Genomic DNA, 26,848 nt, shown 5'->3' with positions numbered 1-26,848 from the left:
CTTCTTGTCGCGTCCTGATAGAAGTCACAGGGCCTCGGGGGTAAAAACGCGGCTGCTCTCGTTGTGGCCGAGCGTCATAAGTAGCGCCTCTGTCGTAGAGACGTGGCTGCTGTCGGGTCGCCAGTTCATAATCATCGGTGCCCCTCGCCGCAGGATACGGGGAGAAGGATGCCACGTTTGGCTCGAAATCTGGTGGTAGGCGGAAGCTATGAGTGCCTGGATGTGCCATTTGCGTGTGTAGGCTGAGCTCTTCCCGAACTATTTGTCAGATCGTTGATGCAAGATTGAGGGGCTGGTTGCTGTCCACGCTTGCAACTGTCGTCACATTGGCTAGCCTGCCAAACTTCGGCGTGATGTGCCTCGTTTTCAGCTTCTCGAAAGTACGACAGTGCCGAATGATGTCAGTAACGGAAGCCAGGTTGTCTTTTGCGATGAGGAAATTATAAAAGTCTTCGGCAATTCCTTTCAGGATGTGCCCGAATTTATCTTCCTCGGACATTCCAGAGTCAACCTTCCAACACAGTTTTATTACCGCCTAAATGTAGGTGGTGCAGGTTTCGCCTGGCACTTGCGCACGTTGCAGTAGCGTCTGTTCTGCCCTTTTCTTTTTCGTCGTGGAGTCACCGAATCGCTCTTTGATTTCGGAAACAAATCTTCCCCATGTTGGGAACGTTTCCTCGTGATTGCCGAACCACAGCAACGCAGTATCCGTTAGAAAGAACACGACGTTCGAAAGCTGAGAAGCGCTATTCCTCTTGTTGGCGGCACTCACCCGATGATAATGGAGGAGCCATTCCTCGACGTCTTCGTCCGATCTTCCGACGAAGGGACGCGCATCTCTCAGTTGTAGAGCGGAACTTGTCGGCGCAGCTCTTGGAATGGGCCATTGTTCATCTGCGTCGTGTACGTATTCAACTCCGGCAGATTCGGTGGGAGTCCAGCAATGCGACTGCCCCATCAAAGAACTTCTGGTTCAGCCCCCGTCTTCGGGTGTCGATTACCCCGCACCTTCCACCACAACTGTTACGAAGAATTGCGAAGAAATGGTTTTATCTACAGGCGATGGAAGATGATCGTAGAGTGATAGTAGCGCAGCTCGGCCTTTCAAAATCCTCGTCCTCTTCATCTTCTCTTCTTTCTTCTTGCCAGTGCCTTTCGTGTCTGTTACAATATATTCCTACAATTTAACCCAACTCTTTAACCAATATACTAGGGTGTGTGCAACAAGGTCATCTGTACATGACCTTATATTAATCTCAAATGCTTTGACACCGCATGTGATTGACTGTCTTGTTAATGAACGGCTATCTGACCACAAAATGGTTATTCTGTCCTTGAACATGTCATCGTACCCTTTGCACCAGGATTCAAGCATCCAATATCTAAACTTTGAAGCTGCTGATGACGTTAGTGTCTTGGATTACCTTGAAAGGATGTTTGATAATTTTATGTCTGTTTATGAAATTAACGGTGGCACTGACGATGTCTGGGACTTTTTTTTCCAAGGTTAGGATGCATTGCATTACGTGATTTATCCATATAGGCGTCAAGAAATGCAAACGAAATAACCCACTGGTTACAAAGGAAATAATACATGTCAAACGGAGGATAAAGAGGAAACAAAAAGCTTGTTCTCGAGATCCTAGCGCCCAAAACAACACTTTGCTTCATAACATGAGATTCGACTTAAACCGTCTGATCAAGGAATCCAAGGAGAGATTCTTTAATGTAACACTGAAAAATTTCCTTCATAACGCACCTAGTAAATTTTGGAGATATGTGAAGCCCTCTAAAAACAACACAAAGATGAGGATGAAAGGATTAATCAAGAACGTACAGGAAATTTCAATTCCTTTTTTTCCTCCGTGCTCACCAATGATGATGGCACACTTCCGTGCTTTCATGACACTTCTGACCACCCTTCAGCCTCTGACCTTCTCATAAACGAGGCAGGAGTGCCGAACCTTCTCCTGCGCATTGCCATTAAGAAATCCGCCGGGCCCGACAGCATACCGAATGAGTTCCTATATAAGTATGCTCCGTGGGTTGCTAAATATATTACCATAGTCTTTCAATCTTCGCTCATCCAGGGAACATTTCCTACAGCCTGGAAGCAAGCTAAAATAATTCCAGTTCACAAAAGTGGGAGCACATCTGAGGTAGGAAACTACAGGCCTATTTCTCTTACGAATACCTGCTCCAAACTGCTTGAGCATATAGTTTGTAAACATCTGTCAAATTACCTGGAATCTTACAATTTATTATCACCAGCACAACATGGTTTTCGTAAGAGGTTGTCTGCAATAACGCAGCTTGTTCAAACCGTTCACGATCTTTCACAAGCATTAAATTGCCGAGGACAGGTCGCCCGAATTCTTTTAGACTTCGCCAAAGCGTTCGAGAAAGTATCACGTCCTACACTCCTGTGAAAAATGAATAAAATATTTAGAAATCCAAATATTACTAAGTGGCTTACATCCTACCTTCAGTCTCGTGAGCAGTATGTTGAATAAATAAAATTAAATCCATGTTCAAACCGGTTTTGTCTGGCATACCCCAAGGCAGTGTCCTGGGTCCTCTTTTATTTCTTATATTTATTAATGATTTGCCTTCTGATATAACTGTTCCACTAAGGTTGTTTCCAGACGACTGCGTTATTTACAATAGGATCGAATCTTTAAGTGACCAGTTAGAACTTAACAACAATTTACAAAGAATATTAAAATGGTGTAATGAATGCCAAATGTCACTGAACCCAGTAAAATCAGTTTGTATGACCATAGTAACAAAGAAGGTGACTTTGCGGTACAAGTACAGCATCAGTCCACACGAACTAAAAAGAGTAGCAGAATATAAATATCTAGGACTAATATTTACTCAAGATTTGAGATGGAATACGCATATCACTCAGGCGTGTAGCAGGGCAAATAAAGTCTTAGGGGGTCTCAAGCAAAGACTGTACAGCGCAACTCCTGAAGTGAAAAGCTTGGCATATAAAATATTAGTAAGGTCAATTGTTGAATACGCTAACATTGTATGGGACACACACACTGTAACCAACCGTCATAAATTGGACAGAGTTCAACGACTCGCCTCCAGATTCATATTTAATAAGTATCAGCGCGTGCATTCTCGTACTGAACTATGCAGACTTGCAAACTTCTCTACTTTAGAACTAAGGACTAAGTTTCACCGACAGAAAATCTAATTATTCATAACCAGGTTAAAATTAATTTAACTGATTTCTGTATAATTTCACCAGATCAACGCTCCAGGCACAAGCACAGTTCATACATACAGCCGCCAGTTACACGGAATGATATATTCAAGTATAGTTTCTTTCCGAGGGCGATCAAAGAATGAAATGAATTACCCAGTCCACTTGTGAAATGTTCCTCTGTCAGTGTTTTTACTGCTGGTTTGGAGAAGCTTATTTTTCCGGATATGGACTGCATCATAGCATTTGTTTCCGATCCGCACACTGCGAGTGTTTTGTCTTTGATCACCGCATGTTACTTTTTACAGACACTACTATTGTATTGTTTTTTGTTTTATATGTACCGATATTTTGCATATTTTTTGTTGTATTTCTGTCCACTCCTGTAATGGTCCATCCTTGAACTGACAGTATAAATAAACAAACAAACAAAGGAGGGGGTGCTCTTGTTCCTTAACCTGTCAGGTAAGTTTGCCGCTTTTTTTTTCTTATTTGATCCATCTTTCGCTCCTTCCTATGAAAATATCAAACTATATTCCCTTATTCTTTTCTTTTGCTTAATTTTATGTCGCCCGCTAACGGGTGCCGCGTCGCCGCAGTGCTTGCTTGCTGTCTTGCTCGGAGATGCGCTGTAATATTTGGCAGAACATCAGAGAACGAACGAGCAGACCCTTGGCATAAAGTGTCTCAATATTGGGACGCGCTGCCGTCGAGACAGCTTTCTTTTGCAAAGCAAGAAGGTCTGTCTGAGGAAATGAAAATTGAAACCGTAGCCTGCGCGCAAGAATGACAGCTGTACGAAGATGTCCGAGTAGCTCTTCAAAATAAAACCGCTGCGTACACTCAGAAGATGATAAAGACTGTAAGAGTCAACGCATTGCGAAAACCAGGTTACAAAGGTGGGAGGAGAAGATTGTTTGAGCCATGCATGCTCTTGCTACAACCACTGCGACAAACAAAGAAAGTCGCAGTTTATCCCGAAAGGCGAAGCATCGATAGCGAAACGAAATGAGTGGACTACTACACGACGTAACGATATTAGTTTTATCGGCCGTATAATCTTGTAAACATAGGCACACTAACGATATTAAGAATTAGGCTGTCCAACGTGGGCAAGCCAACACGATTTCACTCGATGACTGCGGAAACTCGCTGTCAAAACGCAGCAATGAAGAAACGCGGCCGCAGCAGCGAGCGAATTGGCCTTCGTGCAGCCGCTCGCACAAACGCGAAGTACTCCTTGGAAAGAGCGCAGCGTGGACTCTATAACAGTCGTTGCTATAGGGACGGAGGCACCAAGTCTGCGACGGAAGGGAGGAGAGCGGTGAGACCGTGTCTCGCGCTCCGTCAGCCTATCTAACCTAACTTAACCTGGCACCCCGTTGGTGCGTACTAAAGAGAAATGTAAGACGAAGAATAAAAAGCAAAATACATAAGCGCAAAAATTATCTTTCCGTCACCGGCAATCGAACCCGGGCCTCCAGGGGAAGTATTATGTAAGAGTCCACCTAGTGGTCTTCATTTTGGCTACTGCTGATTGGATGCAGCTGTACGAGAGAGGAGGAGACGAGCGGCACTAGCCAATGAGCAGCGGTTGAAAGGGACAGTCCACTAGGTAAACTCTTAGAGAATGAGAACACACGCTACCCCGCATTTTGCAGAAGCGTGACATAACACGTGCCTCTATGTGAATGTGGCAGAGAAAAGGAAAAGAAATGCGCCACAACACTATAATATCCATCCTCTGCTATAGCAAGCCCCGTACTGCACGGTTTTATTCAGAAAAGCTGGAGGTGGGGCTAGCCCACCTCTCTTTACCGTTTTAATAGCACTTCTTTCTTGCGAAGGCCGTGCCTGGTGGGCAGCTACAAGACCGAGCCTCGTTAGCTCGAGAGGAGACGAAACTACGAGCAGGCCTCCCACAGATCAAATTACCGGCCGGCGCAATGAACCGTTAGTCCGGAACGTGACAAGTGGGCCCCTGTGTGCGCCAGTGCTGTACATGCAGAAGTTCGCACCCTGCTCCGGCGATTCAATAGCGTCGGCGGGACCTCTGTCCCCTCCGACGCTGTCCTTCTTGTACTTTATCCAGTGATATTTTGCATATGCCCGGCTATGCCTTACTTCTTTCGCCATCACTCTCTGCGTGCGGCTATCAAGTGAATAAATTTAAGCATCACGGTGTGCAATATTCTTTCATTCGTTAGATCCTCATTACCGACTTGAAATTTTGATGGACTCTGTTGCGCTCTATCTACTCATGTGGCTGCCTGCCACACGAGCAGATAGAACGCAACAGCGTCTATTACAATGATAAAAACATTCGAAAACAGCATCAGTGCGCGGCACCAGAGCTAACTGCTCGGTTACAAAACACTGCAATCCGAAAATTTTAATTGTTTCAAAAATATCAAATGATGCATCGCCTGTTGTTTCGAAATCTTTTTTTTTATCAATACATGCACGTAAATAGGTATTGGCGCCTCGTTAACGTGCCGGCTACTCCTGTGCTCTGACATTCAATAAAATTGAAAATATCCTGAGAGGGACAAAGCCATAGCAACACAAAAGTGCTAAAGAACGAGTTTTTACAAACTGTTCACAAGTTCTGCCCGTAAGCCATATGTTCCCAACTAAGCTTAGAACAGACGCCAAATGCAGTCCGTGTGAAAAAGAAGAAGACGAAAAAGGAAAAGAGGAAGACATAGATCGACACGATAAAACAAAAAGACCACGAATATACAAGGACACACCTCTGGGGCATGTTTTTTTTTTTGTTAATCACCGCAATTATTTTTCTGAGGGCTTAGTTATTTTCTTCATGTTTCGGCCACATCTCGAGCAATCGCACATGCACTGCACTGAGTACTGGACCCACGCATTAACGTTTGCAGTTTCGAGAAGGGAAATGGAACATAGAATTTCTCTTAAAGGGACCCGGCAAATGGCGCATCATGGCCATGTCGCATCCACCTGCCGAGAACATGGCGTGCCAGTGACCGCCTCGCGGAATCTGTTGCGACCATAGAAGTGGTGACGTGGCATCCGTGTTTGCATACCTGGTGCCCATGGACGAAGGAAAAATGAAGGAGAGGCCCTGATGACACTCTCTGTGAACCTTGTTGCCGCCGGAAGTTGGTGTTACTCTGCTACCTTGTCGGGGCAGATTCTGCTCTCTTGTTTACCTTTCTCCCCTTCAGTTCGCAACGATCCCGGGCCTCGCGGACATGGTCGCGCCATAGTGATCCGACCAATGGATCCAGTCGTGGTATATACAATCGTGATACCGTTGGCTATATCACTCTTTCTGAGTATTGTGCTCTAGCGTTGAAAGGAGTTCATAATCAACTCCGCGAGTTAGGCTGTGATGCCTGTCCCCCTCTGCTTTTGCCGGCTTTTATGAAAATAAACCTCTGCATTCTCACTGCACTGCAAGAATGCACAGGCGACAACCAGCAGCACACTTTACGCACATCGCAACCTACGGCTAGCCCATCTGCAGTTTATGAGAACAAACACGTCTTCTGGTCGCGGCTTTATGGGAATCGTTTAGCAAGTTTCGGGCGGCCGCGCGCAGTGGAGGTGGGACGAGCCTCAGTGCTCCGACGAAGGGGCCAACAGAGTAGAAAGTCGTTACGTGTTTAAGTACACTCAGTGGCATATTGTTCTCAGGGTAAGAGAAGCTTCACCGAAACAGAAAGCTGTGGTATCCTGCGCGTGGCGCCGAACAGTAAGCGCGTATGCGTGCGGTTAGTGTGTTCACTATGTGCGACCATCAGCCGTTTCATGTGCGCACAGGCGTACGTTCTGTCGAGACTTGTTCAGTTTTGCATCGCATCCCTTTCACTTCCCTGCGCCCCTCGAGCACGTAGATAAGGTATCTGTGGCAAGGGGGGTTCAATGCGTAATTACTGACAGCAGCCGCTTCTTTCTCATTCTTTCCCTTTCTTTCACGTGACTCTTTTTCATGCCAGTAGCGCATCGCCCGCTGTCAAAAACAGGAACACTGCACAGTTGTCACCGACCTGCAAGGCGTTTATCGTACATATTCTGCCAAAAGGGGCCTCACCCGCCGCTTGAAAAAAGCAGAAATACAACAGGAAACTGAGGACGCGCATAGCACAAATAACAGCGGAAGCAGAAGAATATGCCATGCAACTCGCCTCAGCGAACTGGTATAGATTCTGTGTCTCCTTCGGTGGCACGCTGGTCACGGCCAAGACGTGGCAAATCCTCAAACCTATCCTGGACCCCACCAAAACCAAAGGAGAAGGACACAGGGCTCTGAAACGGTTACTACACACCTACCCAGGCAGGCAACAAGACCTCATCGATGCCATCAAGACCAAGTGCTATGGAGATCCCACTCCCACACAGCCATGTAGAACACCCTACACAGGACAACCCAACCCACTAATGGACGAACCGATCACCGAAAAAGAATTGAGAGTAGTCATCGCAGCCGCCACCCGTAACACAGCGGCGGGCACGGAACAAATCACGAATTCGATTATCAGAAACCTGAGCGACAAATCTATCTCCGCGCTCACGGCCTTTCTCAACCAACACTGGGAACAAGGTACGGTACCGGCGATGTGGAAACACGCACGAATAATCATGATCCCTAAACCGGGCAAGAAATTCGCAATTGAAAACCTCAGACCCATATCGCTCCCGTCCTGCCTCGGCAAGGTGTACGAAAAAATTATAAACACCAGACTACAGAGACACTTGGAAGATAACAAACACCTGCCGGACACCATGTTCGGTTTCCGCGCAGGCCTGTCCACACAAGATGTGCTACTTCAAATCAAGAAAGAAGTCCTCAGTAACGTTTCCCGCAGCTGTGAACACGTCATCCTAGCAATCGACACCAAAGGGGCTTTCGACAACGTCAGCCACCAAGGAATCCTAGAAGGGCTGGCCAACACCAACTGCGGCGAGCGAACGTAGAAGTATGCTCAGAGCTTCCTGAGCCACCGCATGGCGGAGCTCAAGATGGGAGACATCCAGACTCCAGTGTACCACCCTCCCAACAAGGGCACGCCACAAGGTGCTGTCATTTCCCCACGCTGTTCAACGTGGCCATGATTGGTCTCGCAAGCAAACTGCAGGACGTAGCAGGTCTTCGGCACGCAATCTACGCAGATGATATAATGCTCTGGACCACAACAGGGCCCCTCGTTGAAAAAGGAGAACGGCTGCAAACTGCAGCAAATCTCATCCAAGATTACGTCAGCCAACGGGGTCTACAATGCTCCCCCGAGATATCTGAGCTCCTACGAGTCTGGCGAGGCCGGGGTAACCACGCAGTCCCCACAGACCCAACAAGAAGACTCGAGGCACGCCTAAACGGGGTCGTCATACCAGAGAAGCCATTGCTGAGGGTGCTGAGAATGTGGCTGCAGTCCAACCAGCGGGCCACACACACCCTTACACTCCTTAAAACCAGTGTCAAGGCGGTATCACGCATGATCTGCCGCGTAACATCCAAGAACAGAGGCATGAAGGAAAGGGACACCCTCCGACTGGTCAGTAGCCTGGTGGTGAGCAGAATCACATACAGCCTGCCTTACTACCACCTCACACAGTCCGAGACAAAGCAGGCGGCACAGTTTTGAGGATGGCTTTGAAGACCGCTCTCCGCCTGGCGATGAGTACATCGACTGAAAAATTATTGGCGCTAGGGTTGCACAACACCCTCAGCGAACTGACAGAAGCCCATTACGTCTCGCAACAACAGAGACTTGCGCCGACTCGCACGGGCCGGCAGGTCCTACAAACCTTGGGGTTCCCAGCAATAACATCACGAACGCAAGAAACCTGCTTGATACCTCGTCACGTCCAGGACAGGTTTTACGTTGCCCCGATACCACGCAACATGGACCCTAACCTACACTCCGGTAGGAGGAGAGCAAGGGCCCAATACATGGAAAAAGCGTTCAGGTTCAGTACAACAGCCCGTTTTACAGACGCCGCCATGTATGGGACGAACAACAAGGGCGCAGTTGCAGTGGCATGCGACCACCGAGGTCACGTTACCTCCGCGACATAGACCCGCCCCTGCACGATTACGGAAGCCGAAGAGCTGGCCATCGCGTTAGCCATCCGCGAGGGCCTACACGCAAGCCAACTATTGACTATCCTCACGGATCCCCAGCAGGCTTGCCGCAACTTCCTACAGGGTAGAATTGGAAGACCTGCTGCACAAGTCCTAGCCGGAATACTCAAGGAGGACTCTGAGGACTTCACCGCCCAAACCATCATCTGGATACCGGGCCACACTGGCATCACGGGCAACCTGCAAGCCGATAGAGCAGCTCGAGGATTCGCACATAACCGAGCATTCATCACGCCGGCTGCAGAAGACCTGGACGCTGTCGACCTCGAGTATTCAGCCATCGTGAACTACCACAGAGGGCGTCGCTTGCGATATCCACCACCCCATCGAAACCTAAAGACAGAAGATGCCGCTGCCTGGCGTAGGCTCCAGACAGGCACTTACACGAACCTACACATATTACATCGGATACACCCCACAGCCTACAGGGACGAATGCCCATAGTGTGGGGCCACACCAACCCTATACCACAGTACGTGGGAGTGCACACTACACAACATAGAACACCCAGGCACGAACACAACGAGGGAGCAATGGGAGGCACTGCTGTCTAGCTCGGCCCTCGACAACCAGCTCAAGCTGATTAAGAGAGCTGAGAAGATGGCAAGAGCCAGCGGAGCCCTGGACTAAGGGCCCCGACCATTAGCGGTTTTTCCGATTATTCTTTTAATTAAGTTTATCTATCCATCTATCTATCTGAAGCACAGTAGTTTCAGTCTGAGATCACACGTTAGCATTAATCCACCGGAGATGGCAAGTATGTTCCCTGATCGTCATTCGTCCGTGGCGTGGTGTAGCGCGTTGCATGCGCACCCATTTCACACTTCTTACTTGTTCGAGTTCCATCTGGCCACAGCAACATCCAGGAGAGCACGGTCTGTCTTATAACGCAGAGAAACAACGGAGACTAGCACAATCCTGCGCACACAACGCCTTTGCCTTGGTACGATACCTACGGGACAGCACACGCATCGGCACACACGGGCGCAACAAAACCGCCATGTTGCCCCAACAACACGGCCACTACAGCGGGGAAAACCACGTTAACTTCCTCCACTGTATTCTCGCCTCTTCTCCTTTCCTCGCGCTCCTCGCCGCGGAGGCCGTGGGAACGCCATCGACGGGCACTTGGAAACCATTGCGCGACGACTGCCGCTATATGATGGCGTCCTTCTATTGGCGCCACCCGGTGGTGTCATGGTAGAGTCGAGTGTCGCATCTAGAGCAAGGGAAAAGTAAGAGTTGTGGGTGACTGTCATATTGGTTTTGTTTTGCAGTTTCTCTGACTGATAACAAGGGTTGGCGAAGGTTGATCAACATAGTTTTTTGTGATCTTTCTTGTTTGAACTGCTGGCAGTCAATCAAGAGCAAATGTGGGGGCTTTCAAGCCCCCGGAAATATAATAGAAGTTAACTTTCGACCTGGTTTTCCAACGAGTAACATATTATTCGTTCAGACACCGCGTTATGTGTTCCTTGCGGAAACACGGGTGACGATGATGAAAGATACGGATCAAAACTACAAGTCCAGCTTGACCATTCAGAACGAACAGCTGAATCGAAGCACCTCTCATGACCCTCATTTAACATGTTACTTAATTTTTGCACTGGATTCCTTGCGCAGCCGATGTTTTCAACGCCGTATCGCAGCGCCAAGGTAAAAGAAAAAAAAGTATTGCTTTTTTTTCTCCTTAAGAAAGCAATGGTTATCAGAAATAAAAAAGTACACAGTGACAAGAGAGTGACGTATGGCATAAACTAATTACTGTCTCGTTTTCCTGAAGTATTAAGATTTCCAAGTGCTAAGCACTTTTGCATTTGCGAGCAGGTGCATGGTCTGACAAAGTAATATTACATACTTAGCTATCAGATGACAATATGTATATTGATATTTTTCTTTTTCTTAAATTTTGGGCTCATCATACTGAGCCCTGTCGACATCATCATCATCAACCTGGTTACGCCCACTGCAGCGCAAAGGCCTCTATCATACTTCTCTAAGAACCCCGGTCATGTACTAATTGTGGCCATGTCGTCCCTGCAAACGTATTAATCTTATCCGCCCACCTAGCTTTCTGGCGCCCCCTGCTACGCTTCCCTTCCCTTGGAATCCAGTCCGTAACCCTTAATGACCATCGCTTACCTTCCCTCCTCATTACATGTCCTGCCCATACCCATTTCTTTTTCTTGATGTCAACTAAGATGTGATTAACTCGCGTTTGTTCCGTCATCCAATCTGCTCTTTTCTTGTCCCTTAACGTTACACCCATCTTTCTTCTTTCCATAGCTCGTTGTGTCGTCCTCAATTTCAGTAGAACCCCTTTCGTAAGCCCCCAGGTTTCTGACCCGTAAGTGAGTACTGGTAAGACACAGCCATTATACACTTTTCTCTTGAGGAATAATGGCAACCAGCTGTTCATGATCTGAGAATGCCTGCCAAACACACCCCAGCCCATTCTTATTCTTCTGATTATTTCCGTCTCTTGATCCGGATGCGCCGTCACTACCTGCCCTAAGTAGATGTATTCCCTTACAACTTCCACTGCCTCGCTACCTATCGTAAATTGCTGTTGTCTTCCAAGACTGTTAAACATTACTTTAGTTTTCTGTAGATTAATTTTTAGACCCACTCTTCTGCTTTGCCTCTCCAGGTCACTGAGCATGCATTGCAATTGGTCCCCTGAGTTACTAAGCAAGACAATATCATCGGCGAATCGCACGTTACTAAGGAATTCTCCGTTAACTTTTATCCCCAATTCTTCCCAATCCAGGTCTCTGAATACCTCCTGTAAACACGCTGTGAATAGCGTTGGAGAGGTCGTGTCTCCCTGCCTGACGTCTTTCTTTATTGGGATTTCGTTGCTTTCCTTATGGAGGACTATGGTGGCTGTGGAGCCGCTATATATATATCTTTCAGTATTTTTACACACGGTTCGTCTACACCCTAGTTCCGTAATGCCTCCATGACTGCTGAGGTTTCGACAGAATCAAACGTTTTCTCGTAATCAATGAAAGCTATATATAAGGGTTGGTTATATTCATCTTAAAACATATTGTGCGCAACAAACAGGGGCGAAGAATAGAAGAAACACAAGGACGAGCGCTTTGTAACAACTGGTTTTATTTTTGAAGAACCACCTGCTTATACACCCACAGATCTGCGCGATCTAGTCAAACAGAGCACGCCTATAACGCATATAATATACACAGATCTGCGCGATCAAGTCAAGAGAGCACATCTACAGTACATATACCACTTGGGATAAAAAAACAAAGACGTGGACCAAAGCCACCCGGTCAACATAAGAAACAGCAAGGTGCATGAAACATCCACTTACGATAAAATGCGTTAAAGATGTGATGATAGAAGTGAACTTTCTTTTTCCAACAATGAAACCGATGAATGGCTTATGCATTTTTCTTTTTGTTTTTCAATCTAGTGTGCTTCCACAATTTCTCTCGCGGTTTGATTCCTGTTTCTATACAAAATGTTGGTGCTACTCAGACAGGGGTATATAAGCAGGTGGTTCTTCAAAAATAAAACCAGTTATTAGAAAGCACTCGTTCTTGTGTTTCTTCTATTCTTCGTCCGTGTTTGTTGCGCATAATAAGTTTTAATATGAATTTGTTCCAACTAGGCCGATTCGCAGTCTTGCTTGGTTATATTCCGCACATTTCTCTATCACCTGAATGATAGTGTGAATATGGTCTATTGTTGAGTAGCCTTTACGGAATCCTGCCTGATCCTTTGTTTGACAGAAGTCTAAGGTGTTCCTGATTCTATCTGCGATTACCTTAGTAAATAGTGTGTAGGCAACTGAGAGTAAGCTGATCGGTCTACAATTTTTCAAGTTTTGTTATATATATATATATATATATATATATATATATATATGTATATATATTGTCGCAGCACTGCGCAACTGAGGCAGAGAAAGAAGTAGTAGTAGAATGTGCGCGCGTGATCTCGGGGTACTCTGCGCCGGCTGGGCCTGGCCTGCAGCTTCCCTCTCGGACCTCGTTTCACGCTAAACATCATTCGTGACATCTTTGGTGGACGTGCGGGGCTATGTTGGATGATCCTGGACGATACAGCTCTACCAACTGTCTGACGGAGTAGGCGCTTGGCCGGTTTATGACCACAAGCAGCGGACATGGCCGATTTCGGAGAATGCAATGACGACCCCACCTGCGATGGGCCAGCCACCAATCACGCAGGTCAGGCTGGCTACTGGACACCGCTGCGAGAACCACCCACCTTTTCGGGGAAGGCGAACGAAGACGTCAACGACTGGCTTAAACACTTCAACAGAGTGAATCGCCACAACCACTTGAGCACTACGACGCAGCTCGATAACGTGTTTTTTCTTCTCGCTGGAACCGCGCTCCTCTGGTTTGAAAACCACGAGAACGTTCTGACAAGCTGGGATAATTTTTTAGAAGAATTCACCAAGTGCTTCGGGGACCCAATCTCTAAGAAAAAGAAGGCTGAGCAGACGCTTTCCCGACGAGCTCAATCACCTGGCGAAACGTGTACAACGTACATAAGGCTGTTCTGAAATTATGCGGAATCGTCAGTGCTACCATGACAGAGGAAGACAAAGTAGGACATCTGCTTAAAGGAATCGCTGAAGATGTTTATAATTTTCTTATAACGAAGGAAGATCTTAGTACTCCGTCTGATCTGAAGAAACACTGCCGGGCGTTTGAAGCGCTGAAAATGAGAAGGATCGGGCCAAAGTTTGGACGCTTGGACAACGTTACTACTATTGCAAGTGTGCCCATCTCAACCCACGACGGCATCTCCTCGGTCATTCGGCAAGTGGTTAAAGAAGAGCTTGAACGCCTTAAAGTTGTTGATGACGCTCATGTGTGCCATAAGTTTGCATTTGATCATCGCTCTCACGTGCCACCGGCCACCTGGGCGCCTCAGAGTCACCGAGAACCTAGCAGGACCTATGCTCATCGTACGGAGCGCAGCAACTTGACACCACAACCGAGAAGTCTGGGACGCCGACAAGATGCACTACAACGATTTGTTCCGCGGGCTCTTCCCTCCTACAACCAGCCTGAGCGTACGTTTCTACCCATGACACCCATGTCACCGGTTCCACGGCGACAAGCCGCGACTCCTGCATTTGCTACAGCTGCGGTGTGCCTGGACACATTGCAAGGTATTGCCATCGCTGCCAGCAGCGTGCTCCACGGTTTAATTCCTACACACCCCGCGTGCCCACTGCAAGCCCTGGCCGTATCCCAGTTCCTTCCAGCGGCTGCAGCAGCGACGCGCGAACCGCAGTGACTCCCCCGTTTCCGATCGCAGCCTCTCACCACCACCCACACGACAACGACGCTCTCCATTACCTCGTCGTCACTCGTTATCACCACCGCCGCTGGGAAACTAGCTGGTGTGACCTACGGGGGTGAGGCCGCAATATGTTCATCTTCATCAAGACCCCCTTGTGTAAAGTTGTTTAAAAACAAAGTGTGTGCTTTAGTTGACAATGTGAGTGCTTTTGCTTTAGTTGACACCGGGGTGGCAGTTTCTGTCATGAGCCTGCCCTTCAAAAATCGTCTTGGACAAAAAAGTTATGTTTTCTTGGGATCAGTACGCTATCTTTCGTGGAGTTGGCGGGGAAATGTTACGCCCACTTGGGGTCTGTTCTGTTTCAGTTACGATAGGCGACCAGGCATTTCGAAGTGAATTTGCTGTGCTTGCACGTACAACGCATGATACTATTTTAGGAATTGATTTCTTCGTGAGTGGGGGCAACTTTGGATTGTGGAAGTGGCCTGATTTCTCTTCGCCGCGACGCGCGAACTTCAATGTCAGATAGCACCAGTGATGCCGCCGACGTTCTCTCCGTGTCACAAGATGTGTGTTTGCCCCCTCAGACTGCAATGTTTGTACCTGTCAATACTTCTCGCCCTCATACAGGTTCTTGCTGTGGTTTAGCCGAGCCCGATTATAACAATACGCTGAAGAAAAATGTAATAGTCCCTTATTCCCTCGTTGTCACCACTGATGGTTGTGCTCGTTTATGGACAGTGAACGTTTCAACCCAATCCATAATATTGCCGCTAGGACTTAAACTGGCAAGTTTTTATGAACAAGCCATTGTCAGCATCGGAACGGTCGAAATGTCAACTGCCGAAATAAAATCCAACCCCGATTCCAACCATGATAGTTCTGCTGACTTTAAGCGCATGATTAACAAGTCACTGTCTTTTAGTGAGCAGTGTCTGCTGAAAGCTGTGCTCGCTCGCTACGCCATAGTGATTGATTGTGCTCAATGCCAACGAGCGTCCCATACACCACCGGCGTCTCGTATGCAACAGCGCATCCATACAGGGCATGCAACGCCAATTCGTCAGAAGTCCTACCGCGTTTCACCGTCAGAGAGAAGAGTCATCGCCGAGCAGGTCGATGAAATGTTACAGAAAGGAGTGATCCAGGAATCATGTATCTATAGCCCTTGGGCTGCTCCTGTGATTCTACTCAAGAAAATAGACAACTCATGGAGATTCTGTGTGGACTATCGCCGCCTAAACAACGTCACAAAGCAAGACGTGTACACCCTGCCACGAATAAATGACGCCATCGGCTGTCTCCACTCCGCGTCGTATTTCTCTTCTGTTGATTTACGGTCAGGATATTGGCAAATTCCCATGCACCCCTCAGACAAAGAGAAGACAGCCTTCGTGACACCTGACGGTCTCTTTGAGTTCAACGTTATGCCATTGGGCTTATGCAACGCTCCAGCGACATTCGAGCGATTTCTGGATACCGTGCTCCGCGGACTCAAATGGGAAATTTGCATGTGCTATTTAGACGACGTCATTATCTACGGCCGGACATTTCACGAGCACAATGAGCGCCTGTCGATCGTTCTTTACTGTATCCAGCAAGCTGGCGTTATTTTAAACTCGAAGAAATATCATTTCGGTGAGCGGCAAGCCCTCGTACTAGGCTTTCTTGTCGACAAAGACGGCATACGACCAGACCTTGAAAGGATAGCAGCGGTTCGCGACTTCCAACAACCACAAACGGTGAAATATCTGCGAAGCTTTTTGGGCCTTTGCTCATATTTCTGGCGCTTTATCAAGAATTTCGCACAGCTTGCCTCTCCCCTCACGTCTCTTCTTCACAAAGACACCCCACACTTGTGGACTGCTGACTGCAAGTCGGTGTATCAACAGCTGAAATTTTTGTTGACTTCTGCACTGGTACTACGGCATTTTGATGCGGAGGCGTCAACTGAGCTGCATACTGATGCCAGAGGTGCGGGTGTTTGCGCTGTGCTTGCTCAGCTCTGCGGTTCCCGTGAGCATGTCGTTGCCTACGCTAATCGGACACTTACAAAAGCGGAGACAAACTACACCGTTACTGAACTCGAGTGCCTAGCAGTCGTCTTCGCCATTCAGAAGTTCCGTCCGTATCTACATGGCCGCGCGTTCACGATAGTGACTGACCATCATTCACTCTGTTGGCTAGTTGGGCTGCGTGACCCGTCTGGCCGGTTGGCCCACTGGGCTTTGCGCCTTCAAGAGTACAGCTTTTCCGTTAGCTACAAGAGCGGACACTGTCACACGGATGCTGATTGCCTATCCTATCTCCCTTCGCCGCACACTAAAGCTGAGGATGATGACTTCGACGACTACCTAGTTTCCATCTCTTCCGACTTTCCAGACCTGCGTACCTTCGAGAGCGAGCAACGTTGCGACCCTACCTTGAAATCCCTACGGGCAGCTGCTGCACGTGAGCCAGGAGAAACAATACCGTTTACTTTTCGTAATGGTTTGCTGTACAAAAAAAATTACTCGGTTGATGGTCCCCCATTGCTTCTATTTGTGCCTGAAAACCTGCGCCCTGCTGTCCTTCGTTCTATGCATGACGATATCACGTCCGGGCACCTTGGCTTTACACGCACACTACACCGACTTAGACAGATTTTTCTGGCCCAAGCTCTGGAAAACAAAGAAACAGTATGTCGCCAGCTCTACTGTTTGCCAGCGCCACAACCAAACGACGACGGTCTCAGCAGGCTATTTACAACCAGTTAGGCCACCGACCTTAGTCTGAAAAAGTCGGCATAGACTTGTTTGGCCCGATTCCAAAGACGTCAGCTGGCTACCGCTGGATTATAGTATGCGTAGATTATCTTACTCGCTACACGGAAACGGCGGCACTTCCATTTGCCACTGCAGGAGATGTCTCTTCATTTTTGTTGCATCACGTCATATTCCGTCACGGCACTCCCCGTTTTGTCACCGGTGACCGCGGACGGCAATTCACCACCGACGTCGTTGAAGAACTTTTGCGGCTTCGTGGTTCTGCATATCGCCATTACACACCTTACCACCCGCAAACCAATGGCCTCACGGAGCGGACGTATCGAACCCTTACCAACACGTTATCAATGTATGTCGCTGCTGACCACAAGAATTGGGACGCCGTCTTACCTTTTGTAATATACGCGTACGACAGTGCCAAGCACGCAGTTATTGGATATGCGCCGTTCTTTTTGCTGTACGCACGCGCTCCCCAGAGCTTTCTGGACACTATTTTACATTTATCGTGCCAAGAAGATCCTTCCATCGCCCAAACTCTGCGTCATGCTGAGGAAGCACGTCGACTGGCGCATCTTAGGACGTTGTCCTCACGAGGCAACAGCAAGATTCGCTATGATGCGCTGCATATTCTCGTCAGCTTTACTCCCGGCGATTATGTTTGGCTGTGGACACCTGTTCGCAAAAAGGGATTGTACCGCAAGTTTCTCGCCACCTACACCGGACCATTCGGTACACTCAGCCGCTTGAGTGCTGTGAAATATGTCGTTGCCGAAATGACGGCAAGTAATCGGCGTTCACGTGCGACGCAAGTTGTTCACGTGGCCAGACTCAAGCAGTACCATCACAGGTCGCTTTAACTCGCTCAGCGAGCTTCGTCTGCCCCCAGGGAAAATGTCGCAGCACTGCGTGTCTGAGGCAGAGAAAGAAGAAGCAGAGTGTGCGCGCGTGATCTCGGGTATCCTCTGCGCCGGTTGGGCCTGGCCTGTAGCTTCCCTTTCGGACCTCGTTTGACCCTGTGAACAAACATCGTTCATAATGATATATATATACAAAAAAATAAAATGTTGTAAAGTAACGTTATAACAACTGCAGTAAACACGTATTACTTCCAAAAAATTCGTTGCCTCTTCCGTGGATATATATATATATATATATATATATATATATATATATATATATATATATATATATATATTTATGGAGATTCGGAGGTGATAATTGCGCCCGTAATGGGAAGGTTACTGTTCCTAACTGTTCCTTAGCGGAAAAGAGCATTTCTTTTCCGTTAAGCAAAATATAAGAACGCCTTTCCGCATACGTTTCTTCATGCCTCGAGAAGTATCGCCTTAGGAAGTTCGTTATGGAAATGACGAAGCTGGAACGTAGCGGATTTATTAGTTATAAAACTGACCTCCGTACACAACGTGAGCACATTCCTACTATGAGTATAAATATTAGCCATCCGTCTGGAGTCTTCACATAGGTGCCGTGCCTTGTTATTACTCGTGCTGTCTTTCTTTATTTTTCCTTCTTTCTTTGTATTCTATCGCCTGGATATGGCACTTATTGAGCACACTAAGTTATTGCTTACGTCTCAGTTCTCTTACTGAAAACTGCAAATAAGCCAACGAAATCATGTCGCTCCCGGTTCTACGATGTCCTGAATTACTTCGAACTACTACGGTACCCTTTAGAAGGACGGAAGTTTTAACAAGTTTGTATTTCTTCGTATGTCAAGCTTCTTCGAGGATGACGTAGACCCTCGTCGGGGCGCGCGAGCGCCCAACTGCAGGCATAAATAAAGTTTCTCCAATCTTGCACATACACGCGCGACAATGCTTTCTTCTCCCGGTGTCTCTGCTCATAGCCCTTGTTTCATGCTCAGTGCTATTATGCAGAGTTCTAGAGGCCTCCCGGCTGGCACGACACAGAATAAGCCTTTGTCGCTCATCCCTCAACACATTGCTTCGTACTTTGAAGAAATATCAACGCCATACCCCGCATAGCTTACCAAGGATGCCGGGACAGGTCTACTCAATGTAGTGTATAAATTTAAAAAATTTGAGCAAAGCGAGTGTTAAGCAGCTATTCTCAGAACAAGCAAGCAGCCCATACATCTTGAATGTTCGGTACACGTCACCAAAAAGCGGCCCCAATTTCTTCAAAATCCGAAATATTTACAGTTTTTGCACATGTTAGGAAATAAGTGCTAGTGTAACTCTTATTTAGAAACATCCTTAAAATGAAATCGACCATGTCAAAAGTGACACATTTGGTATTGAAATGGCTCTGCAGGTTCAACCAAGGTAATTTTCGCTAACATAATTACGGTAAGTCGCGATTACACCATGAAATTATACAGTTAGACCTGTAGGAGGTGTGATTGGATTTTTATGGTGATCAACGACTGACACTGCAACACTATGTAGACTATGTCTGGACAGATATTCAGTAGTTTGGTATTTCATAATCCAAAGATATCATGCAATAAGGTACACCAATCAATGGGCACGGCTGATTACAATGCTTTATCGGGATTCCTCCCCTCGCCCGCAGGTTAAATATAACAAGCTGATTGTGTTTTCAAATACGGTTAGTTGGTCCCAAAATCTGGGCATGATGCATGGAAATTTGCACATGGAAATTTGCAAAATGCACCTGGAAAATTGTTTGGGTGGGAGCTGCTCAGCACGAGGCCTTCTCCGCAATGCGAGTTCGTACGGCGAATCCTGCGCGTCGCCTGCTAGAGGGCCTAGGCACAAAAGAGAACCCTCGGGGCCCAATTAGGGGATACGTAGTCAAGGAAAGCATTACTTGCCTGTCCCCTCTATTAAGAAATACAATTTAGCTTCAAAAGTATTTTTCTTGGACTTTCCAGCATGCAGCAGGAAGTGCCCGCTTTCAAAAGTGGGGGGGGGGGGGGGCAAATGGCACACTCTGCCCCTCCCCCCCATTTTCGCAATGGGGGAGGGGAGCGCTATCCCTATTGCAAAACCCAGCGCCACTGGGACCCAGTGCGCCTGAATATGGGCCCAGTGCAGCGCGCTGGATGCTGGGCCGCTGGGAAGGCGCAGCGTGCTGGGAGGCACTGGCTACTCGCGCGAAAAACAGCTCTAGCGCGTTAAATACGCGGTGCCTGGACGCCGTATATATTTTTTTGAATACAGAAAGCAACAAGGAGCATTTTAGTGCAATAAAAAAAGAAAAAAAACGCAAAAATAAAACTGTTACCACCAGGATTCGATCGTCCGACCTACAGATCCCAAGCCCGACACCTTACCGCTACGCCACTCCAGCTTTTTTTTTTCTTTATTGCATGGAATTATCGTTACTGTCAAACCGCTACAGTTACATCACATATGATCATACAAGAGAAACAAATTCACAGAAAGTATACAGTCCAATGACAGTTCAAAATTCTGGTAAACAAACACAAGCGTCCAGACGCGAAATCCATTCAGGGACGGGATCATACGTAGCCACCACACTCCGGACTTGAGCAGTCTCTTCTCGGAAGATAGACCTTGTCGAGCGAGGTGGCTCGGCATGTCTGTCGATCATTCGACTTCTCCATAATGAATAAAGTCCTAATAACATAAACAAATCATATGGTGTATTACTGGCTGTCTTTTTGAAAGGAAGGAACCGGATACCATAACATGTGAGAATATAGAAATTGAATATTAGAAATTGAGTCTGGTGGGTCTATATACACAGACACGCCCCAAATAATAAGCCTATTTGAAGCTCACTATAAAGATCTTTTCGCTGCAGTTAAGCCTCAGAATGGATACGAAGAAAACGCTGATCAGTTTATTTCGCTTATGCCACACTTAGAAGAAGATGATCGACTCAGCGTTGATGGGCCAATAACTCGAGAAGAAATTAATTTTGCCGTTGAAACGCTGCAGAGGAACAAGACGCCTGGTCCTGATGGCCTTAGTGCTGAATTTTATATAAAATTTCAGGAATTCCTGTGTCCTTTTCTGCAGCAACTTTTCGAGGAAGCCTATCAATATGGTGAGCTTCCTCCATCTTTCTATCAGGGCCACACAACCTTAATACCAAAAAGCACTGATGATGAAACAATAAAGAGAGTAAACGGTTATAGGCCGATATCATTATGTAACGTGGATTACAAGATATTTGCAAAAATACTGACAAATAGATTGCAGACAGTGATTACTAAATTAGTAGGTGATCATCAAACATGCGGAATTCGAGGCCGCTCTATACAGACAAATGTTCATATCGCACGTTCAGTCCTTGAGTGCATTGAGGGTAGTACGGATCAAGTAGCTCTTTTCCAGATTGACCTCGCCAAAGCCTTTGATAAGGTTCAACACGAATTTTTATTCCAACTACTGCGACATCTTCAGTTAGGGGATGTATTATACAATGGTATAACACTTTGTTATAAACACTGCACTACAAAGTTAATTGTGAACCGTACCCTCTCAGATATAATACAACTACAGTCATCCGTTCGTCAAGGTTGTCCGCTCTCGCCTTTACTCTTCGCCATATACTTAGAACCGCTTTGCTTAAGCGTGCTTTGTGACTCGAGCATTAAAGGATATATGTATGCCGATGAGGAAATTAAAGTGCTAGCTTATGCAGATGACATTGCCTTCTTTTGCGTCGATAAGCCAAGCATTACCAAGGCAATAAACGCTACCCTGCGTTTCTGTGAGACTGCAGGAGCTACTGTAAATTTTGACAAAAGTAGAGGCTTTTGGCTAGGCATGTGGGCGCTCACTCCCTCTGTATTCGCGAATATTCATTGGAATCAGGCTCCGTTGCGATATCTTGGAGTACCTCTCGATAACTTCCGTAATAGTGGACCTCATTGGGCGTCCACGATAACCACTATCCGTAGAAAGGTGACAACCTGGCAAGGACGTGATCTCTCCATTTTTGCGAGAGCTAAGGCATGCAATACATTTCTCGCTTCTAAGCTTCTTTACGTTCTACAGGTCTTGCACTGCTCACGTGTCCATGTCCAGGCATTTCATAGAATATTTGCATGTTTTATTTGGCATTCATCATGGGAAGCCATGAGAAGGGACAACCTTTTTCTCCCGCTTGAAAAGGGAGGGCTGGGTCTTGTGCATTTGTTTGTGCGACAATTGGTCATGCGCTTATTTTACCTTAAAAATGTCCGTCATCTATTCCTTCTCGCAGTTAATCGAGCACGTCTTGCGTCACACCTCCCTTTTCTTTTTGTCACGACAAACGTTGCTCAAGAACTACCGTTATGGGGCTTCTTAAAGGAACTTGTCGACACTATTTCATACTTAAAAGCCAGATTCAACCTTGAATATTTGTATACCGTTAATCGCACGTCGCTAAATGCAGCACTTATAGATAACCTTTTCCCTGAACCGCTGTACCGAAAGCCGTATCTGTCTCTATTTGGTCAAGATGTTCTTTGCCGTGTCCGTAGAATGTGCATTGCGCCAGCAGCAAAAACGTTTTTCTTTAAGCTGCACACCTCCACACTGCCAGTTAAAACGTGGCTTCAGGAAAAAGGACTCTATGTACCCTGGAATACAAATTGTAGGCTTTGCAATCAACCCGAGACAATAGAACATTGCTTTATACTTTGTCGTGACGCATTTCTTTTTTGGGACATTTTACAAAGAACTATCAAAAAAGACTTTCCTCTCACATGTTACGCCACTCCAGCACACAGAAACATGAGGATAATTTACCATGTCAAAGCCGAGAAGCAGTTTGTTTCGCACAGCTACGTCTTGTACAGGCATGGTTGATGCGCTATCGCCCAGCAACTAAAACTCACGCCTGTGCCAGAAAGAAATAGTTGCTGTCCGTATTCAGCAGCATGCTTGGAAGTGCCAGAACATCGATTTTCACTTGCGATTGCTATTTTAACTTCGAAAAAAGTCCTAAATGAACCGCCGACCCGGGACGGTGTATGGGCTGTTACTGCCGATTTCGATAGCCGTTTCTTGTTCTTCACGCAAAGAATATGCAACGTTTCCTTAGTTCAGTGATGCCTTTTAGTCAACACGCCTGTCTAGTCATATATCTTCGTCAGAGAAGCGCAGGCTAGTGCTGGAAGGCTTCGGCGATAGCGCATATACCTGTGTTTACGACGCGTCACATCAGCGGTCATCGCTTCTTGTGCTGGCACTGTACACATGAAAAAATTCTTTATTTAAGAACACCGATGCGAAAGCCTAAATATAGAGTGATTTATCCTTGTTATATTTCCTAATACCTGAGCCTAGACGCACCGATAGCGTGAGGACGGACTCGGCTGATACGCTAGGCCTAAGCTTCGGTGGGGACCGATCTCGGCGCGGGTAGCTGGCGAAAGCTAAGATGTGCGTATTTTAGCCTCAAAACTTTTTTTAGTACAATAGGGAAAGTGGAAGCGCACGAATCACTTCAGTTTTGTTATCGGTGCGATAATATCATTCAGCGATAAGCTTCGAACTCGAGGTCCGTCGCGCGTCTGAACGACTTCTGCATTTCATGTCCGCTCCACAACACTGTGACAACGGCGACAATTCCCAGTCATACGTTATGTGCGAACTACTTAAAAACGCGGCGTCCTCTGCGTTTACGTGGTTTCGTTCAAGAATTTAGCTATCCGCCCAGTCAAAAGGGAAAATAAAAAAAATGAAAGTGATTTTCAGTTTCAAATGTGCAGAATAAACATCGGCAGCTCACGCACCTTTATTCCAAGCTAGGACACAAAATAAGGTTTTATAACCCCAAGATATGGCGTTATTTAGGACAAGAGACTAGTATCAAGCGATAAAATCGTATAAATTCAGCAGCGCTCGTCCATGCGTACTGCAACCAGCGCGGCACAAACACAACCAGCGCAGTTTCCAGTGCTAACCAGCGAACTGCAGCGAGAACCAGCGCCTGTACAGCACAAACCAGTGCGCCCCAGTGTCATGGCAGTGGAACCACCGTCTCTTCCACTGGGACCCAGCTCTTATCCAGCGTTCTCACTGGTGTCCCAGTGAGTCCCAGCGAGTGCCAGCGGACCCAGTGCGACCCAGCGCAACCCAGCGCCAGAAAGCGCGCTGGTTTCACACTGGAAGACGCTGGTTTTTGCAATAGGGATAGTGCCTCCCTGTCTTCCCGGTAAATACCCCCGTGTGAGTGCGTGCGCGGATGCGGTCATGTGTGTGTGTGTGTGTGTGTGTGTGTGTGTGTGTGTGTGTGTGTGTGTGTGTGTGTGTGTGTGTGTGTGTGTGTGTGTGTGTGTGTGTGCGTGTGTGTGTGTGTGTGTGTGTGTGTGCGTGTGTGTGTGCGCGCGCGCGCGTGTGCGTGTGTGTGTGACTGGCATCGTTGGTATACGCGCCACCCTACAGCGTTCTTAATTGTCGTCCCGTCTATATTTCATTCCAACTCTGCGAAGCAGATCTGCACATTCTTCGTTTTTATATCCTTACAGCGCTTTTTTGTTCGGCGCGTCATTCAGTCGGTTGGGTTCTACTCGTTTTATTTTCTCTATCTTCGGCTGTGAAGCTTGCGAGAAGACAGAAGAAAAGGAACAATAACGAATAAATGAAGAAAATCGAGGGAATATAAGCAATCGGAGACAAACATTTTAACACAGGTGTAGTCCTCGTGCAGGTCAGATAAATTCGCCGCTCGCAGCGAAAATCGCTTTTGGTGAATTTGCGGCTGGTGAGCAGCGAAGCTTGTGGGGGGGAACCATCGTCCCTGTGGAGCAGCGCGGTGACAGCAAATATGAAGGCCTCGTATGGGGATGGCACGGAGGCTGCGCCTTTCTCTGTTTAACTTCCGGCCTCTCATTCCGTGATGCTCGGCTCGCCGGATTCCAGTACATAGAGACGGCTGCCCCGTCATTCCGGGCACCGCTGGTCAGACGCATCAGTGAGCGTCGCCACAGCAGCTATATGAGGACTGCAGTGAAGTTCGCTTTCCGGCGCTTGTCTTTTTCTTGCGCTCTTCTTCTCGGCTGCACATAAAGAGCCACCACCACCGAGCTCATTCAAAAGCGCTCAAGCCCGCCATCTTTGTCTTTTTGCCGGTGTGGTCCAAGCAGAAGCTGTGGAGCTCGGTCTTTCTGCCTGCGTGAGTCCGAGAACCGCGCTGAAGGGGCAAGTGAGGTGGGGCATTCGCATGTTCTATAAAATGTTTATAGAGCACCACGACGGATATAAGAACCGCGAAGACAATGCGTGTCTCGCGGAACGGCGAAGTCTGGCACGTCATTGTGCGTGCCATCGCACTAGTGACGCTGGTCGTTGCGTACGGCCTCGTGCTTCTTTAATTTTGTTATTGGTTTTTGCCAGCACACGAGCCCGGAAAGCGCCTTAATCAAGTCCACCGTTTCGGACCATATGAACAAGTAGCGTGAGAAGTCAACGCTTCGGTGGAGAGAATTAGTAAAGGGAGAGGAAAGATCTGACATAGGGTCTACGGTAGCCTAGTCAAGTCTACCCCATAGTTACCAGAACCATGTGACGTGACGTCAGCTGAAGCCTTACAGATAGGTTAAACATTTAGATTCGTGTAGGCAATGCGGAGCTAGTACCATACAATTTGATAAAGTCTTGGTTAATTAGCCCTGCTCTCGATCTACTGCGATTTTGATGCAATAACTCAATAACTAGCTTTACCTAAACAGGTGTACTATGAGCCACTTGTCCGAAAACTTTTGAACTGTAATCCAGAGCCTGAAGCTCCACTGCTTACATCAGCCATATGATGCTAGCATACAAATAAGAAAAAAAAAGTATGTAATAGCAGCAAGTATTTTCTTTACCTCGATAAATATTAATGTATGAGCGTTAAATTGACGATAAACTTGTCGTACTTTACTCGCTCTTAATTAGGCTACTGCGATAGTTGCCAACATACGAGGGTTCCTTGACCAGCTGTCTTCTGTTAAGTTGTGTGCTGTCTGCTAGACCAGTAAATGCGTCAAGCCACTCCTGTGCTTTATACCATTTTTCAAGTTCACCTCCAAGGAAGCGAGTGGCGCTAGGCTGGCACTTCTGTGGACGACGCTATTAATAGAAACGGAGAAACAATCAAGAAAGTGGATGAAGAGGGCAGACACGAACATTGCACAAGCTGTGGGTTTGTGCAAAGGTTGGGGATAGACAACCATGCAAAGGTTGTCTACCCTCCTTTTTATTTGAAAAAAATTATCTGTATGAAGAATACAAAGTACACAGCAAGTTTAGCCCCTATCTTATAATTACTTATACAGTTTACCAAAAGCAAAACGTCTAATTTCTCTACGCATTTCCTGGCTTATTATGGTTGATACTAGATAATAGGTAGCCTAGGTTCATTTAATCTTTTGTCACCGTAAAATCCCGCAGGCATTTCATATGGCGAGGACTGCAATATGACGGTGTAACATACAGGAAAGAGAACACATACGACACAAAATAACTTCGTTAGGAGACATTTGTA

Source organism: Dermacentor albipictus, chromosome 1, assembly GCF_038994185.2.
Source record: "Dermacentor albipictus isolate Rhodes 1998 colony chromosome 1, USDA_Dalb.pri_finalv2, whole genome shotgun sequence".
Taxonomy (NCBI): domain Eukaryota; kingdom Metazoa; phylum Arthropoda; class Arachnida; order Ixodida; family Ixodidae; genus Dermacentor; species Dermacentor albipictus.
This window is presented reverse-complemented; position numbering follows the sequence as displayed.